Below are 18,151 nucleotides of genomic sequence, written 5' to 3' on the forward strand. Positions count from 1 at the left end.
GCAGTCAAGAATACAGGAACCTGGCAATATAACTTTTATAAGGCACTACAGAGAATCAGCAACTGGATCATTGTCCGTTGGTTTTGGACACTCTTGGAAACCTATAAAGACATGGAATTTTGGCTTTGATCACAAAGAATTAAATAAATTTAGAAAAGTTTAGAAAAGTTGCTTTATTCAGAGAGTACGATTCTGTAAAATAAAAGAATTGGCTGGATAATGGGTGAAATCACAGTGGTGCCAGCTTGGAGGATTAAGGAAATACTCTCCTGTTTTGGTTGACTGCAGTAGACAGACAGCTATTGGTGGTTCTTCTTTTAGCTTGGGAATAGAGGTTTGAATAGCTTTGTCTTGTTGAAATGTGCAGTGCATCCTCAGGGATAAACCAGAAGTGAGTAGAGAAAAGGGAACTGCACCGAGTAAATGCTACAGTATGGCATGTTGTATGGTGTACATCGTCAAAGGTTTCTATGCAATGTACAGATTTGGGCCATTCAAAAGTGATGTTGCAGTGGTATGGTTTCTCGACTTACACTGATGGCATGCTTATCTTTAATGTGTTTCAGTGACGCTGTAATTTTAATGCTAATAGATTGTTCTGTGGTTTGATTTATTCTATGGAACCTGAACAGTGTTTTGTAAGTCATTTTGGCATCCATTCATAGATTGATACTATCATGGAATGGTTAGAGTTGGGAATGACTTTAACATCACCCCCTAGTTCCAACTGTTGTGCCATGGGCAGGGATGCCTCACACTGGACCAGGTTGCTCAAAACCCCGTCCAACCTGGCCTGGAAAACTGCCACGGATGGAGCATTTACAACTTCTTTTGGCAACCTGTTCCAGTGACTCAGCACCCCAAAAGGGAGCTCTGCGTTGGCCGGGAATCGAACCCGGGTCAACTGCTTGGAAGGCAGCTATGCTAACCACTATACCACCAACGCCTGGCACTTCTTTCCCAATCCTGTTGGATGAGAGAAGCTCTTCCAGTTGGATGAGAGAATCGGTAGAGGGCTGAGAAACAAAACACAACAGAGAAAATGCCAGCCAGGGAGCACAGTGGGGATAATGTTAAACCCAATGTATTACAGCTACAAGGTTAACACTATTAGTAGGGATAATGGATCCCCGGTGCTGCTCATTTTGAATGTCTGTCTCCTCTGTGCAACAAAGGGCTTGGATCACAGTCACAAAGCATAGGCAAGACCTCCTAAAAATAGAAGGGGCTTGAAACAGAATATCCTGAACTGACCCATTCACGTCTATGTAGAAGAATAACATAATACACACGTAGTTGGTGGAACCATTTGCGTACTGTATGAAGGGCTTTTTTCAGCATTTCCAGGAGCGAATTGTTTGATGCTAACCTGAAGAGCTGGCAAGGGATTGAGCACTTCGGCTCTGGTTCAGGAAAGTACAACATTCAGCATTCAACAAGATTTAATGCTATACTTGACGTTAAGCATGTGCTTAAGTGTCCTGCTGGTCTGCAGCCCACTTGTTTAGCACCTTGTAACCAACTTTGGAATGGTGGAGTGGGCCGAGAAGTGCTAGCTAACGTTATCAGAACCAGTATCTGGTGCACCGTCCTTAAGCCCCATCCCCTTCTTTATCAAAAACAAATCTGGAAATGTTTCAAACTGGTTTCAGAAGAGTCTCTGTAGGACTGACCCCTGTATCTTGTAGGTTTCTGGCAAAACTCTTGTTGCCTTCACTGGGGCAGGGTTTGGTCTTCAGAGTCTCTGCAGAAAGGAACACCTGTCCTGTGAAAAGGGAGATGCTGTGGTGGCTGTAACTCTCTGTCAGCAGCTCAGCAAAGGTACCTTTGTTCTAGTGGTAGATCATCAGCTGCTCTGTGTGCTCTGGGATGATGGGCTCTTACACAGCTGGTTCTTGTGGGCTGTGAGAAGCAGCCGGGCACAGGGCACTGCTCACATGTTGCAATCAGGCACTTGCAGCAAGGTGCAGCTGTGGGCGGTGTCTTCATCAGTCTCTGCCTTCCCCATGCAGTGCCACATCGCCCAGGCACAGGCAGACGTGACAGGGCTTGGCCTTGGGCTTGCTATGGCAGGTCTCCCATTAGTAATCTAAAGAGCACTGAAAACTTTTCCTGGGACAGGCAGTGGTGTGGTGGGTCCGGGGATCTTGGGATTCCAAAGGAAAACTTCACCATTCCTCTTCTGGCTACACAAGCATGAGCTGCAGTGGCATTTTTGTTCTTGTTCTGTTGAGAGTGTTGCGTGAGTTTGCTTCCTTTGGTGAAACACCTCTGCTGTCTTCTCTGTGGTATGTAATGCCTGGCAAGAGTGCATGATGGAGATGAGTCTTGGAGCACCTTCTATCTTCACAGCCGGGAGGCTGCTAAAGGGAAAGCCTTTATTCATCTACGAATGATTTTGTCGGCTATAGCCAACTACAACTTGTTTTCTTAGACACGTACATGTGGAAATATTCTGTGTTCTGGATATGCTTTCACATATCAAGGGCACAAATCTAATTGAAAGTTCCGTAAGGACTGTGATCCCTCTTTATTTTTCAAATTATAGACAAAGGAGGACAAAAAGATGTATTTGGAAGGCTCTGTCTTCCCTTTGATGCTCAGATTGTCAAGAGACCAAACGATGAAGTCCCTTGAATCTGTCTAAATGTTTTAGGTAACAAGAAGTTCCCCATACAGCATAACTGCATATGTCCAATTATTCTGATCTTTGGCTGATGACTCCATGTATTCGGGCTCGTAACTTCCTCAACTCAGAGGGCTGGAGCACCTCTGCTATGAAGGCAGGCTAAAGGATTTGGGCTTGTTCAGCCTGGAGAAGAGAAGGCTCCAGTGAGACCTGAGAGTAGCCTTCCAGTATATAAGGGGGTACAAGAAACCCGGAGAGGGACTTCTTGCAAGGGCATGTAGGGACAGGACAAGGGGGAATGGCTTCAAACTGACAGAGGGTAGATTTAGATTAGATATTAGGAAAAAAAATCTTCACTATGAGAGTGGTGAGACACTGGCACAGGTTGCCTAGAGAAGTTGCAGCTGCCCTGTCTCTGGGAGTATTGGAGGCCCGGTTGGATGGGGCTTTGAGCAACATCTGCTCAAAGTGCCCCTGCCCATTTCAGGGTGATTGGAACAGGATCATCCTGAAGGTCTTGGTTAGGCATCCCATCTTATAGTTAAATTCACTTTGGTCCTGTTTTTCCTTTCACTTTGGATTTACGATGCCATAGGACCACTCTCTTTTGCTGTTTTTCTGCCTAGCGGTGTTGGGAATTAATCTAATAGCATACTACCAATGTTTTATAGTTTCCTCCATGTGACAAGGACATAGAAATAGACAGTCCAGTTGTTTCTCTGCAGGAACATGCTTAATGGCTACAACCTCTTCCACAGGAAGAGATGAGCTATCTTGAAAATAAACATGATAGTGTCGGCAACTGAATAAGGAGCTTGTGTTGAAAAATTCCATGTGGGAGAATGAGGCTGGCATGGACGCCATGTGTAGGTGGCAAGCAATACTTGAGGGGATCATGTTTTAACTGTTTTTATTGCTGGGAAAGTTGTAAAGGAGGTGTCTCTCTTCAGTAAACCATGGTGAAAGAAGGCAGATATTGGACTGTTCCCTGTAGAAATTCAAAAGAAGAATGAAGAATGAAGAATGTATCTATTTCTGAATACTTACAGTCCTTCTTGCACAGAATTCATAAAATAATAAAGTTTTAATGAAGTTCAGCAGTAGCAAGGCGTTTTTCCCTCTCAGCCGTTTCTTCTCTAAGTGAGTCTAATCCTCCCAACATCCATCTGAGCTGACTAATAGAGCAGTCAGTGTGTGCACAGTGCTGCACAGAAGGGGAAAGGTTAACACAAAGAAACTGAGTGACTTGCTCAAACAGAAATGCACTCAGTGTCAGCTGAGGGACTGGAGCCCAAGAGGTCTGGGCTGCCAACTTCTGTGCTGAGACCGCTAGACAGAACTGTTGATTACTCATTCACTTGCACAACCAAATTGGAACCCCCACAGAAGGCCACTGAAATGAGCTGATGAGCAGTGGAGGACAGCTATCTACCTCCTCTACCAGGTGACCAGCGCTAAGCTGATGGTTTCCTAAATTCTCAGATGAGATGGGACTTGTGCATGCATTTACTGCATGGCAGCCTGTTCCACCAGGAGGCTGTAAGAAGGATGCTGCGGGGATCAGATGAGCATCACTTCAGCCCAGCAGATCCAGGCTATTCTGGGTGCTGCTAATGTCCATTGCAGCCGCGTCTCCTGGCCCTGGAGATGTTCATCCTAAACTTTGCAGCCTTCCTGACTTTACGATCCCTCATGTCGGATAAAGAGTTACATCAATTTGGTGATGAGAAGGAAACTTTGGAAAACGAGTGAGGCAGAAAAGAAAATACCTGGGTATGCAAAACCTCAACGGTCAGGTTTTGCCGTTAACTCTGCACTCTGCAGTGAGTCCCAGGCTGCTGTTTTTAGCTCACAACCATGTGAGCTCTGGCATGAGGACACAATGACAGCCCTAATATGATGGCAGGAGTGAATCCCTTGTTCTGGGAAAGGAAGAGGCGATATCCCTTGAATCTGAATGAATGAGATTTTTCTACACACTAGTGCATGCCGGTGGAATGCACACCCCTCATGTGTGCTGTACGATTAATGTTGTTTGAAGTGATCTGGATTCTCCATGCCAAAGCAGCAAGAGCAGCGAGAGTTTTCTCTACAGAGCCGCTATATCAGCTTTTCTACGTTCCTCATTCTTATGGTTATATAAGCTCTTGAAAAATAGAAATTAACCTCTTTGCAGCAAGTCACGGGCACTCAGGTCTTGACAGAAACGGGGAATCAGAGTTACAAATACTAAATCTTGCCTTTGTTTCCCAGACTTTAAACTACAGATTAATTTGACAGATATGTCCTCAAGTCAAAGATCGCAAACCTGTGTTCAGCTCTTTTCTGTCTATGTGGTACCCACAGTGAAGTCTAAGAGCGCTGTGGCTCTGTTTTCCTTCTGCTTTGTTCAGGGTCCTGGTACACAAGGAGCACTTGGAGTCTTGTTTATTATGAACTACCCTCATGATGATGGAGGCATCCTGAGATGTAGTATGCTCTGGGATGCTTTGGATGCAGAAAGGCAGAACTGTTCTAAGTGGTCTGGTGTGATATGTCAACAGAGCTGACAAGTGCAATGCTGAGTCCTCTGAGCCGGGTCTACACAAGCTAATCCCAGATCACTTGTGATGACCAGTGTGGCACAGAGGTTTCCATTCCACAAGTAGAGTGCCGTGGGCCCATCTGGCATTCCTGGATACCTCTATGTTCCATGCTATAGATCTACCCAGCCTGTGCAAGCAAAGGCATCTGCTCCATCTTGTGGGTCCCTGAGGCTGGCAGATATACCCTGAGTCAGAGTGCAAGTCTGTGTTCTGCCCTGTCCAGGTGCACACCTCACTCAGGAGTGCTTACAGTCAGTGCTGCCATCAGCTTGAATCTAGGGTAGCTGAACACTGCTGCTGTGTCAGATGAGATTTTGTGACACTCTTTCTCATAACCAGTCCAGAGGGAACTTGGGATTCTTTGCAAGTGGTTGCTATGTCTAGAGCACATTCGTATATCCCATTGCTGGCAAGGGCTGAGAGGCAAAATAGCTCACAAATCCCGTGACCCATTGGTTGCTGCATGGCTTTTATTTCAAAGCCTTTAATTCCCATCCACATCTTCCCTTTGTTGTTTGTTTTGAAATGGATCCTCTCAAGCTTCCAGACTGAAAGGCTCCCCGAGAAGCTTTGACATAGAGGGGACTGAGCTTATAACAGCTGGTCCACACAGCTGTGGTGATGTGTCCACGATGACTTTGTCTTTCCTGAAGCTGGGCATTGGGCAAGCAGATACATGTCAGTACATTCAAATTGTTCAATCTGCAGACCAGTCTTTTTGGAAAGAAAGTGCAAGCAGGAGTAGTTATTGTGATGCTGGTCATCAGCAACCACAAGAGTTATGAAAGCAAAGCTGACAAATGGGGAGAGAATGCAGAGGAGAGCAATAAAAATAATAAAAGCTTCCATAATTAAAACCAGGAGATTTGAGGTAAAGAGAGCTGGGAGTTTCCCCTATTGTTTAGAAGCCAGAAGCAAGGCATACGTGTCTGTAACTTTATAACTTTCCCTTATATATATAAAATGTAAAGACTGGTTCAATATAATGCTAATTTTACAATGCTTGGTTGGACTTTGTATCTTGGGGTTGTTAAGAGAAAAGCACACATGCCCTGGCTTTAGACATGAAGGGAGCAATGAAGATCCGTCTGGCCTCTTCAGATACCCGGAGCAAAGGGGTCCCAAGACAGGGAGAGTTGAAGCTTCCCTGCAGGAGCTCAGAGCTTCACCACTTTTGGGAAACAATGGAGATGGTGAGCTTTGCTCTCCATGAGGGATCAATTGCTACCAATGCCTCTACGCACCCAGGGTTCTTCTCTATTGCCTGGTGTAGACACTGGAGGTCTGGATGTACACCAGCAGCTTGAGGACACTGAGGCTGTGGGTGTGTTCATCAGCTGCTGGGCACCTGGACTCCTGAGCTTTTGCGGTGTTGGCTGTGACACTTGAATGGCAGTCAAGAACTCAGGAAACTGGCAATATAACATTTATAAGGCACTAAGGAGGATCAGCAACTGGATCATTGTCCGTTGGTTTTGGACACTCTTGGAAACCTATAAGAACATGGAATTTTGGCTTTGATCTCAAAGAATTAAAGAAGTTTAGAAAAGTTGCTTTAGTCATAGAGTGCAATTCTATAAGAAAAAAGAATTGGCTGGAGAATGGGTGTAATCACAGTGGTGCCAACATGGAACATTGAGGAAATAGTCTCCTGTTTTGCTTGACTGCAGTAGACAGACAGCTATTGGTGGTTCTTCTTTTAGCCTGGGGATAGAGGTTTGAATTGCTTTGTCTTGTTGGAATGTGCCATGCACCCTTAGGGATAAAACAGAAGTGAGTAGAGAAAAGAGAACTGCACCGAGTAAATGCTACAGTATGGCATTTTGTATGGTGTACATTGTCAAAGGTTTCTATGTGATGTAAAGGCCAAAAGTAATGTTGCAGTGGTATGCTTTCTCCACTCACATCAATGTTTATCTTTAATGTGTTTCAGTGACGCTGTAATTTTAATGCTAATAGACCATTCTGATGGTCCACTATATGGAACCTGAACAGTGTTTTGTAAGTCATTTTGGCATCCATTCATAGATTCATACTATCATGGAATAGTTAAGAGTTGGAAAAGATGTTAAGGTCATCTAGTTCCAACTGTAATGCCATGGGCAGGGATGCCTCACACTGGACCAGGTTGCTCAAAACCCTGTCCAACCTGGCCTGGAAAACTGCCACGGATGGAGCATTTACAACTTCTTTTGGCAACCTGTTCCAGTGACTCAGCACCCCAAAAGGGAGCTCTGCGTTGGCCGGGAATCGAACCCGGGTCAACTGCTTGGAAGGCAGCTATGCTAACCACTATACCACCAACGCCTGGCACTTCTTTCCCAATCCTGTTGGATGAGAGAAGCTCTTCCAGTTGGATGAGAGAATCGGTAGAGGGCTGAGAAACAAAACACAACAGAGAAAATGCCAGCCAGGGAGCACAGTGGGGATAATGTTAAACCCAATGTATTACAGCTACAAGGTTAACACTATTAGTAGGGATAATGGATCCCCGGTGCTGCTCATTTTGAATGTCTGTCTCCTCTGTGCAACAAAGGGCTTGGATCACAGTCACAAAGCATAGGCAAGACCTCCTAAAAATAGAAGGGGCTTGAAACAGAATATCCTGAACTGACCCATTCACGTCTATGTAGAAGAATAACATAATACACACGTAGTTGGTGGAACCATTTGCGTACTGTATGAAGGGCTTTTTTCAGCATTTCCAGGAGCGAATTGTTTGATGCTAACCTGAAGAGCTGGCAAGGGATTGAGCACTTCGGCTCTGGTTCAGGAAAGCACAACATTCAGCATTCAACAAGATTTAATGCTATACTTGACGTTAAGCATGTGCTTAAGTGTCCTGCTGGTCTGCAGCCCACTTGTTTAGCACCTTGTAACCAACTTTGGAATGGTGGAGTGGGCCGAGAAGTGCTAGCTAACGTTATCAGAACCAGTATCTGGTGCACCGTCCTTAAGCCCCATCCCCTTCTTTATCAAAAACAAATCTGGAAATGTTTCAAACTGGTTTCAGAAGAGTCTCTGTAGGACTGACCCCTGTATCTTGTAGGTTTCTGGCAAAACTCTTGTTGCCTTCACTGGGGCAGGGTTTGGTCTTCAGAGTCTCTGCAGAAAGGAACACCTGTCCTGTGAAAAGGGAGATGCTGTGGTGGCTGTAACTCTCTGTCAGCAGCTCAGCAAAGGTACCTTTGTTCTAGTGGTAGATCATCAGCTGCTCTGTGTGCTCTGGGATGATGGGCTCTTACACAGCTGGTTCTTGTGGGCTGTGAGAAGCAGCCGGGCACAGGGCACTGCTCACATGTTGCAATCAGGCACTTGCAGCAAGGTGCAGCTGTGGGCGGTGTCTTCATCAGTCTCTGCCTTCCCCATGCAGTGCCACATCGCCCAGGCACAGGCAGACGTGACAGGGCTTGGCCTTGGGCTTGCTATGGCAGGTCTCCCATTAGTAATCTAAAGAGCACTGAAAACTTTTCCTGGGACAGGCAGTGGTGTGGTGGGTCCGGGGATCTTGGGATTCCAAAGGAAAACTTCACCATTCCTCTTCTGGCTACACAAGCATGAGCTGCAGTGGCATTTTTGTTCTTGTTCTGTTGAGAGTGTTGCGTGAGTTTGCTTCCTTTGGTAAAACACCTCTGCTGTCTTCTCTGTGGTATGTAATGCCTGGCAAGAGTGCATGATGGAGATGAGTCTTGGAGCACCTTCTATCTTCACAGCCGGGAGGCTGCTAAAGGAGGGAGGCTTTATTCATCTACGAATGATTTTGTCGGCTATAGCCAACTACAACTTGTTTTCTTAGACACGTACATGTGGAAATATTCTGTGTTCTGGATATGCTTTCACATATCAAGGGCACAAATCTCATTGAAAGTTCCGTAAGGACTGTGATCCCTCTTTATTTTTCAAATTATAGACAAAGGAGGACAAAAAGATGTATTTGGAAGGCTCTGTCTTCCCTTTGATGCTCAGATTGTCAAGAGACCAAACGATGAAGTCCCTTGAATCTGTCTAAATGTTTTAGGTAACAAGAAGTTCCCCATACAGCATAACTGCATATGTCCAAGTATTCTGATCTTTGGCTGATGGCTCCATGTATTCGGGCTCGTAACTTCCTCAACTCAGAGGGCTGGAGCACCTCTGCTATGAAGGCAGGCTAAAGGATTTGGGCTTGTTCAGCCTGGAGAAGAGAAGGCTCCAGTGAGACCTGAGAGCAGCCTTCCAGTATATAAGGGGGTACAGGAAACCTGGAGAGGGACTTCTTGCAAGGGCATGTAGGGACAGGACAAGGGGGAATGGCTTCAAACTGACAGAAGGTAGATTTAGATTAGATATTAGGAAAAAAATTCTTCACTATGAGAGTGGTGAGACACTGGCACAAGTTGCCTAGAGAAGTTGCGGCTGCCCTGTCTCTGGGAGTATTCGAGGCCCGGTTGGATGGGGCTTTGAGCAACCTCTGCTCAAAGTGCCCCTGCCCATTTCAGGGTGATTGGAACAGGATCATCCTGAAGGTCTTTTCTAAATCAGTCCATTCTATGATTGTGTGAATCTTGCTGGCTATTTCCTAGTCCTTACTGTTTGGATGCTTTCAAATGGCGAGGTAAGAATGAACTTGGTTAGGCATCCCATCTTATAGTTAAATTCACTTTGGTCCTGTTTTTCCTTTCACTTTGGATTTACGATGCCATAGGACCACTCTCTTTTGCTGTTTTTCTGCCTAGCGGTGTTGGGAATTAATCTAATAGTAAACTACCAATGTTTTATAGTTTCCTCCATGTGACAAGGATATAGAAATAGACAGTCCAGTTGTTTCTCTGCAGGAACATGCTTAATGGCTACAACCTCTTCCACAGGAAGAGATGAGCTATCTTGAAAATAAACATGATAGTGTCGGCAACTGAATAAGGAGCTTGTGTTGAAAACTCCATGTGGGAGAATGAGGCTGGCCTGGACACCATGTGCAGGTGGCAAGCAATACTTGAGGGGATCATGTTTTAACTGTTTTTATTGCTGGGAAAGTTGTAAAGGAGGTGTCTCTCTTCAGTAAACCATGGTGAAAGAAGGCAGATATTGGACTGTTCCCTGTAGAAATTCAAAAGAAGAATGAAGAATGTATCTATTTCTGAATACTTACAGTCCTTCTTGCACAGAATTCATAAAATAATAAAGTTTTAATGAAGTTCAGCAGTAGCAAGGCGTTTTTCCCTCTCAGCCGTTTTTTCTCTAAGTGAGTCTAATCCTCCCAACATCCATCTGAGCTGACTAATAGAGCAGTCAGTGTGTGCACAGTGCTGCACAGAAGGGGAAAGGTTAACACAAAGAAACTGAGTGACTTGCTCAAACAGAAATGCACTCGGTGTCAGCTGAGGGACTGGAGCCCAAGAGGTCTGGGCTGCCAACTTCTGTGCTGAGACCGCTAGACAGAACTGTTGATTACTCATTCACTTGCACAACCAAATTGGAACCCCCACAGAAGGCCACTGAAATGAGCTGATGAGCAGTGGAGGACAGCTATCTACCTCCTCTACCAGGTGACCAGCGCTAAGCTGATGGTTTCCTAAATTCTCAGATGAGATGGGACTTGTGCATGCATTTACTGCATGGCAGCCTGTTCCACCAGGAGGCTGTAAGAAGGATGCTGCGGGGATCAGATGAGCATCACTTCAGCCCAGCAGATCCAGGCTATTCTGGGTGCTGCTAATGTCCATTGCAGCCGCGTCTCCTGGCCCTGGAGATGTTCATCCTAAACTTTGCAGCCTTCCTGACTTTACGATCCCTCATGTCGGATAAAGAGTTACATCAATTTGGTGATGAGAAGGAAACTTTGGAAAACGAGTGAGGCAGAAAAGAAAATACCTGGGTATGCAAAACCTCAGCGGTCAGGTTTTGCCGTTAACTCTGCACTCTGCAGTGAGTCCCAGGCTGTTGTTTTTAGCTCACAACCATGTGAGCTCTGGCATGAGGACACAATGACAGCCCTAATATGATGGCAGGAGTGAATCCCTTGTTCTGGGAAAGGAAGAGGCGATATCCCTTGAATCTGAATGTACGTGGGATTTTCTACACACTAGTGCATGCCGGTGGAATCCACACCCCTCATGTGTGCTGTACGACTAATGTTGTTTGAAGTGATCTGGATTCCCCATGCCAAAGCAGCAAGAGCAGCAAGAGTTTTCTCTACAGAGCCGCTATATCAGCTTTTCTACGTTCCTCATTCTTATGGTTATATAAGCTCTTGAAAAACAGAAATTAACCTCTTTGCAGCAAGTCACAGCCACTTGGGTTTTGACAGAAATGGGAAATCAGAGTTAGAAAAACTAAATCCTGCCTTTGTTTCCTGAACATTAAACTCCAGATTAATTTGACAGATGTCTGAGCCTCATTAATATTTCTATTGTCTCTCTCTGAATTACAAGGCTAAGGATCACTGTGCTCTTTGTTGCTATCATACTTTAATATCATGCTCATTACTATGAAAAATATAGAGCAAATGAACTAGTTTTCGTGTTCTTTTTTCCTTTCACATGTTCATAAAAAATGCATTTGAAAGGGAGATTTGACGTATTTCCAATTTTGTTAAAAGAAATGCTGTAGAAGGAACTGGAAAATACTTAAAATCCATTGCTAAGAAAATGACAGGGCTGGGAATGCTTTCACCTTTTTACAGGCTCTCTGCATATCAAAGCTGGGTCAACTTCCATGTTCTGATGGTATCTGGCTCCTACAATGGCTTTGCAAAACCACAAGGTTTTGGGCACAGTCTCAAGAATCCCAAAGACTTCTCCTAAATGCTGTGAGAGGTTTCCTGGCCCATGTCAATTCTTCATGGAAGAGCCATCCTTTTGTCCCTAAAGTTGAAGTGCAGCTTACTTAGATGCAGAGGCCCAGCCTTCATAGAGAGGATTTTCAGACCCATAGCCTTGAGGAGGAGGCAAAATTGGTGACCACTTGCAGGTCTTCAAGCAGGTCTCTTAGGATGAACAATGAACTGGAGGATTCCATCCACATTCACTGCTCCCATCTAACCTCCAGGCATATTCCAGCAGCTCTCTGCAACCCAGACTGGGATGACTTTCCCCTTTTCCAGTCTCCCCCTTGTTCAGAACGGCATCAATCACCCTGATTTGGGGACGCAGAACCACAGCATCAGACCTTCCACATCTTCCCGCACACAATCCTTTTCTTTCCACCCATCCCAGGCAGACACAATCTGAAGCATGTTTGGACCCAGGAGCTCTTTAGTCTCTCATGATCTGCTGAAACCAGATGAGTTCTAGTTTCAATTTCACAGCTGGGGGAACTCCAAAGACATTACAAAATGAAGGTCTACCTGTAAGATCATTTCAGTACTTTACTGAAATGAAAGAGACAATGGCTGGAGGAGAAGAAGGAAAATGAATGCATCCAAGTTCATCTGAGATCCTTTCAGGGAGTCCATTTTTGTTTGGGAATGAGGCCAGTTCAAGTAGTCCACTTGAAGTCCCCAAAAGATCTCAGGAGGACAAATAAAAGATGGCTGATGTAAGGCTTCCAGGTTTTTCTCTATGTAAAGATCCTAATGTACGGCCCCTGCTTCCCTGGCTCTCCTTTCTCCTCACCTTTGGTGATTGTGACAAGAATCATTTGAGGAACTGGATGAGTAAGTCAGGAAAAAATAAATCATCGCTCAGGCCCAGCTAAACCTCTTTGTCTCATTTTTCATTCCAGCCAAGTCCCATGGGAATGTGCTAGGCTCAGGTTGCTGGTCCCACCACCCAAGCTACTGACTGATGTGCCTTTTTCCAGGTTTGCCAGACTTCTCACCCCGAGGAAGTTTTCCCCGTTTCTGTCCTGAAGAGGATTCTGTTAATACCTGCCCTCCTTCTCTTGGCAGCCTGCTCCGAAGCGCTAAATCCCCATTTCCTCAGCGAGGGTCTAATATCTGCTCTTATTAAAAATGCTGAAACACAAGCTCACCCAGAGGTGTGTTTTATTTGAAAGAGGTGTGTTTTATTTGGTGCAAGGAGATTCTTCCCGGGACAGCTCTGGTTTCAGCGTCCTGCACGGCTTTGGCAAAGGTTCCAAAGGTTCTGCTGGACTCTGTTGGAGATTTCATTAACCCCTTTCAAAAATGGCCCTTTCCAGGGTTTCCAAGTGCCGATGGATGGAAATTTCCATGTCTTTTGTCTGGAGCTGTGGCTCAGCAAAGAGAAGGACTGAGTCTTTTGATTCATCGCTGGGGAACAGAGCAAATGAGGATGATGTAACACTGTATTTCTAAATCTGGCTACTGCAACGTTTTACAAACAGGCAGTGAATTTGGCCTCCTATGACAGTGACCACCAAAGCGTTCCCATCATCAACTTGTAATGGTGATGGTAAAGGACCAGGAGACAGCTGGAACCCTCTCTTCAGAAGATCAAGAGAGTAAGAAAGGCGCAGTCAAGGGACCCGCATTTGTTGAAGGCACAACAGAGTTCCTAACTCTCGTGTGGTCGTCAAGTATAAGGTCATGTGCATGGAGGGACAGAGGAGTAAGCAGATCCGCCATGCTGCCTGTGTGACTGAAGATATCTCTGCCCCATGGTATTGCCATCCCAAAGGAGAGATGCTAGAGATGTGCCAGAGAAGTGTGTCCCAAAGCCAAGGTTGTCCAATGGGAGCCCCTGGCCATGTTCAAATACTTTGGGCATTTGCCATATCTCAGTGATGCTGATGTGAGTGTTTCTACTGAGTTGTGTTTAAACCCCTCCCAAAGCAGGAGCATAAGCCCCCACTGACATCTGTGACCTTGACTGGATCCATGACTGCTGACACTTGATTCTTGACCTCAGCCTTTGATCCTGAGCTCTGACCTTTGAGACCAAACTTTAACCTTTGACCTAACTGCTGGCATTCAAATCCCAACCCAACCACTGATTCCCACCTATGACCTCTGAGCCTGACACCTGACCCCAGGCCCCAATCCCTGACCCACTAACTCTGATCTGAATCCTGATTCTGATGCATGACCTTTGACTCTTGACCCCATCCTAAGATCTTTGACCTTGCACTGGCCACATGTGACCTTTCATCCCAACACATGACCTTTGACTCCTGACACCCCGCCTGTGACCCCTCCCAGCCCCCTGACCTTTCACCTGACTTGAAACTTTTTACTTTTGAGCCCCAGCTATCAATTAACCCAAATCTCTGACATTTGACCTTTGACATAGATCCATGACTTCAGACACCAATCAATGACTGTTGGCCCATCCACAACATTTTACCCTTGACTCCTGATCCCCAGCTTTTGACCAATATATGATCTTTGATCCATGACCTATAACATTGATCCACAATCTTTGATCTTTTGACCCAAAACCATGATCTTTGTCCATGACACTCTGCTCTTTGACCCCTGACCGAATCCCTGATTACTGATCAGAGATAAAATAATTTTGACAAGAATTTGTGTCTTTCAACCCTGATCAGTGGATTTTGATCTTTGACCTAAGTTGATGAACACTGGCTCCAACATTTGCCCTTGATTTTGACCAAGACTTTTGACACTTACCTCCATCCTTGAACCAATCTGTAATCTTCGAACCTTGACATTTAAGCCAACCTTGATCATCAATAATATGGTACCAAAAAACTTCACTAACTAACCATCTCCAGTATAAACACAGAGACCAAGAAACAAGGGAGCTGTCTGAAGTCAAAGGACAAATGGGCTGACACTAAACTTCTCTCTCAAATCCGTACTCTGCCTGCTGGACCATAAAAAACAAAGTCTGGGCTTTTTGAGGCAAGAACACACTAGCTCCCAAATTGACATCCTTGGCAAATTGCAAAATTACATAAAAACAGAGAACAGCAAATAGCATTCTGAGACCTCTGCAAGCAGGAGCTGGTTCCTAGTTGGGTTATTAGCACTAGTTTAGGATTACCTACGTGTTATGTGAAAGCATATTCAGAATATTTCCACATGTACGTGTCCAAGAAAACAAGTTGTAGTTGGCTATAGCCGACAAAAGCATTCACAGATGAATAAAGGCTTTCCCTTTAGCAGCCTCCCGGCTGTGAAGATAGAAGGTGCTCCAAGACTCATCTCCATCATGCACTCTTGCCAGGCATTACATACCACAGAGAAGACAGCAGAGGTGTTTCACCAAAGGAAGCAAACTCACGCAACACTCTCAACAGAACAAGAACAAAAATGCCACTGCAGCTCATGCTTGTGTAGCCAGAAGAGGAATGGTGAAGTTTTCCTTTGGAATCCCAAGATCCCCGGACCCACCACACCACTGCCTGTCCCAGGAAAAGTTTTCAGTGCTCTTTAGATTACTAATGGGAGACCTGCCATAGCAAGCCCAAGGCCAAGCCCTGTCACGTCTGCCTGTGCCTGGGCGATGTGGCACTGCATGGGGAAGGCAGAGACTGATGAAGACACCGCCCACAGCTGCACCTTGCTGCAAGTGCCTGATTGCAACATGTGAGCAGTGCCCTGTGCCCGGCTGCTTCTCACAGCCCACAAGAACCAGCTGTGTAAGAGCCCATCATCCCAGAGCACACAGAGCAGCTGATGATCTACCACTAGAACAAAGGTACCTTTGCTGAGCTGCTGACAGAGAGTTACAGCCACCACAGCATCTCCCTTTTCACAGGACAGGTGTTCCTTTCTGCAGAGACTCTGAAGACCAAACCCTGCCCCAGTGAAGGCAACAAGAGTTTTGCCAGAAACCTACAAGATACAGGGGTCAGTCCTACAGAGACTCTTCTGAAACCAGTTTGAAACATTTCCAGATTTGTTTTTGATAAAGAAGGGGATGGGGCTTAAGGACGGTGCACCAGATACTGGTTCTGATAACGTTAGCTAGCACTTCTCGGCCCACTCCACCATTCCAAAGTTGGTTACAAGGTGCTAAACAAGTGGGCTGCAGACCAGCAGGACACTTAAGCACATGCTTAACGTCAAGTATAGCATTAAATCTTGTTGAATGCTGAATGTTGTACTTTCCTGAACCAGAGCCGAAGTGCTCAATCCCTTGCCAGCTCTTCAGGTTAGCATCAAACAATTCGCTTCTGGAAATGCTGAAAAAAGCCCTTCATACAGTACGCAAATGGTTCCACCAACTACGTGTGTATTATGTTATTCTTCTACATAGACGTGAATGGGTCAGTTCAGGATATTCTGTTTCAAGCCCCTTCTATTTTTAGGAGGTCTTGCCTATGCTTTGTGACTGTGATCCAAGCCCTTTGTTGCACAGAGGAGACAGACATTCAAAATGAGCAGCACCGGGGATCCATTATCCCTACTAATAGTGTTAACCTTGTAGCTGTAATACATTGGGTTTAACATTATCCCCACTGTGCTCCCTGGCTGGCATTTTCTCTGTTGTGTTTTGTTTCTCAGCCCTCTACCGATTCTCTCATCCAACTGGAAGAGCTTCTCTCATCCAACAGGATTGGGAAAGAAGTGCCAGGCGTTGGTGGTATAGTGGTTAGCATAGCTGCCTTCCAAGCAGTTGACCCGGGTTCGATTCCCGGCCAACGCAGAGCTCCCTTTTGGGGTGCTGAGTCACTGGAACAGGTTGCCAAAAGAAGTTGTAAATGCTCCATCTGTGGCAGTTTTCCAGGCCAGGTTGGACGGGGTTTTGGGCAACCTGGTCCAGTGTGAGGCATCCCTGCCCATGGCACAACAGTTGGAACTAGGGGGTGATGTTAAAGTCATTCCCAACTCTAACCATTCCATGATAGTATCAATCTATGAATGGATGCCAAAATCACTTAGAAAACACTGTTCAGGTTCCATAGAATAAATCAAACCACAGAACAATCTATTAGCATTAAAATTACAGCGTCACTGAAACACATTAAAGATAAGCATGCCATCAATGTAAGTCGAGAAACCATACCACTGCAACATCACTTTTGAATAGCCCAAATCTGTACATTGCATAGAAACCTTTGACAATGTACACCATACAAAATGCCATACTGTAGCATTTACTCGGTGCAGTTCCCTTTTCTCTACTCACTTCTGGTTTATCCCTAAGGATGCACTGCACATTTCAACAAGACAGAGAGATTCAAACATGATTTCACCACTGTGATTTCACCCATTATCCAGCCAATTCTTTTATCTTACAGGATTGTACTGTCTGACTAAAGCAACTTTTCTAAAGTTTTCTAAACTTATTTAATTCTTTGAGATCAAAGGCAAAATTCCATGTCTTTATAGGTTTCCAAGAGTGTCCAAAAGCAACAGACAATGATCCAGTTGCTGATTCTCCGTAGTGCCTTATAAAAGTTATATTGCCAGTTTCCTGAGTTCTTGACTGCCATTCAAGTGTCACAGCCAACACCGCAAAAGCTCAGGAGTCCGGGTGCCCAGCAGCTGATGAACACACCCACAGCCTCAGTGTCCTCAAGCTGTTGGTGTACATCCAGGCCTTCAACAGGCCTGAGGGATGTATTCAAGAGTATTCCCATGGGAAAGGGGATTTCATAGCTTCATAAATCTCTGCTTTTCTGGCAGTTCCACAGAGATTGGCTGGGAAGCAGCTTCTACAGGTCACTTGATATAGAAGAAGATTCCTGACCACAGGAATACAGCACAAGATTTCCTGACATCAGTAATGACCTTTCCATCTGTTACAGTGCAGTCTGGTTCACACCCATGAGGAAAGAGGAAACATTCACAAAGGGGAGGGAAGTTTTGGAGAAGAACGTATTTTGGCAATCATCAGAAGTATTCCCAGATTTTGGTGTGTTTCCTTCCGTTCCTCAGAGAGGGCCATTTACATGCTGCTGGCAGTCAGAGAAGAATTTCCCCTTATTACATCAGATTTAGCATTCCTTACCACTACATATCGCTTTTCCACAAGCAGCAGCTGTGTTTTCTGCAGGGAAGGTGCAAACACGTGGTATTTGGTGACACATCTGAAGATTTAGTCATGGGGGCATCATTATACAAAGG

The 18,151-nt window shown here is 45.2% G+C and overlaps 3 non-coding genes across 3 annotated transcripts; 1 reads left to right on the top strand and 2 right to left on the bottom strand.

Annotated features, from left to right (window-relative positions):
* Positions 1 to 874: 874 nt before the first annotated feature.
* TRNAG-UCC (transfer RNA glycine (anticodon UCC)) lies at positions 875 to 946 on the bottom strand. Its single transcript has one exon. It is a non-coding gene; the product is annotated as a tRNA-Gly (tRNA).
* Positions 947 to 7,449: 6,503 nt separating this feature from the next.
* TRNAG-UCC (transfer RNA glycine (anticodon UCC)) lies at positions 7,450 to 7,521 on the bottom strand. The gene has a single exon. It is a non-coding gene; the product is annotated as a tRNA-Gly (tRNA).
* A 9,134-nt stretch (positions 7,522 to 16,655) lies between these two features.
* On the top strand, positions 16,656 to 16,727 carry TRNAG-UCC (transfer RNA glycine (anticodon UCC)). Its single transcript has one exon. It is a non-coding gene; the product is annotated as a tRNA-Gly (tRNA).
* Positions 16,728 to 18,151: the final 1,424 nt, after the last annotated feature.

The sequence above is a fragment of the Pezoporus wallicus genome, unplaced genomic scaffold, assembly GCF_028554395.1.
Source record: "Pezoporus wallicus isolate ANWC-B61680 ecotype Strahan unplaced genomic scaffold, APGP_CSIRO_Pwel_v1 contig_2871, whole genome shotgun sequence".
In the NCBI taxonomy this organism is placed as follows: Eukaryota; Metazoa; Chordata; class Aves; order Psittaciformes; family Psittacidae; genus Pezoporus; species Pezoporus wallicus.